This window comes from Meleagris gallopavo, chromosome 28, assembly GCF_000146605.3.
Source record: "Meleagris gallopavo isolate NT-WF06-2002-E0010 breed Aviagen turkey brand Nicholas breeding stock chromosome 28, Turkey_5.1, whole genome shotgun sequence".
In the NCBI taxonomy this organism is placed as follows: domain Eukaryota; kingdom Metazoa; phylum Chordata; class Aves; order Galliformes; family Phasianidae; genus Meleagris; species Meleagris gallopavo.
Window position 1 is genome coordinate 4,526,388 of NC_015038.2, and position 814 is coordinate 4,527,201.

An 814-nucleotide genomic window follows, 5' to 3' on the forward strand; every position below is an offset into this window, starting at 1 on the left:
TTTGGCAGGGGGTTGGTCTCGATCTCTAGAGGTCCCTTCCAACCCCTACAATTCTGTGATTCTGTGATTCAAAGGAGCACAATGCTCATCCAGTTCCAACCCCTTGCTATGTGCAGGTCGCCAACCAGCAGCCCAGGCTGCCCAGAGCCACATCCAGCCTGGCCCTGAATGCCTCCAGGGATGGGGCATCCACAGCCTCCTTGGGCAACCTGTGCCAGTGCCTCACCACCCTCTGGGTGAAAAACTTCCTCCTAATATCCAACCTAAACCTCCCCTATCTCATTTTAAAACCATTCTCCCTTGTCCTATCACCATCCACCCTCATAAACAGCCGTTCCCCCTCCTGTTTATATGCTCCCTTCAAGCACTGGAAGGTTGCAATGAGTTCTCCCAGCCTTCTCCAAATAAAAATCACATTCCTCAGACCTAAAGCACAGGCTAACTCTCTCTTATGCACAACCAGATCTAATGAAGACAAAACATTGTATTTTTAGTACGCAGGCACAGCGCAGCCATCAGATATCACTGGGAAACAAACGTGGCCATCTGAGGATGCGTGACGTGTGAGGAGCGCCGCGTGCCACCTCCTGAGCGCTGCAAACAATGCTGACAGCAGCGATAGCGCTCTGATGTTCACCAGATCGCCCACGGCACTCGGAGATTTTAAAAAATAACAACTCGAAGAAAATATTAGCAGTCATTTTTTGTGCATTTGAGCAACAACCCTGAGGAAAAAATAAAATGAGAGCAGGGCGGTAACGCTAGAGCGAGTTTTGTCTGAAGGATGGAGAGCTCCGCGCGCGTTCCTAAGGCG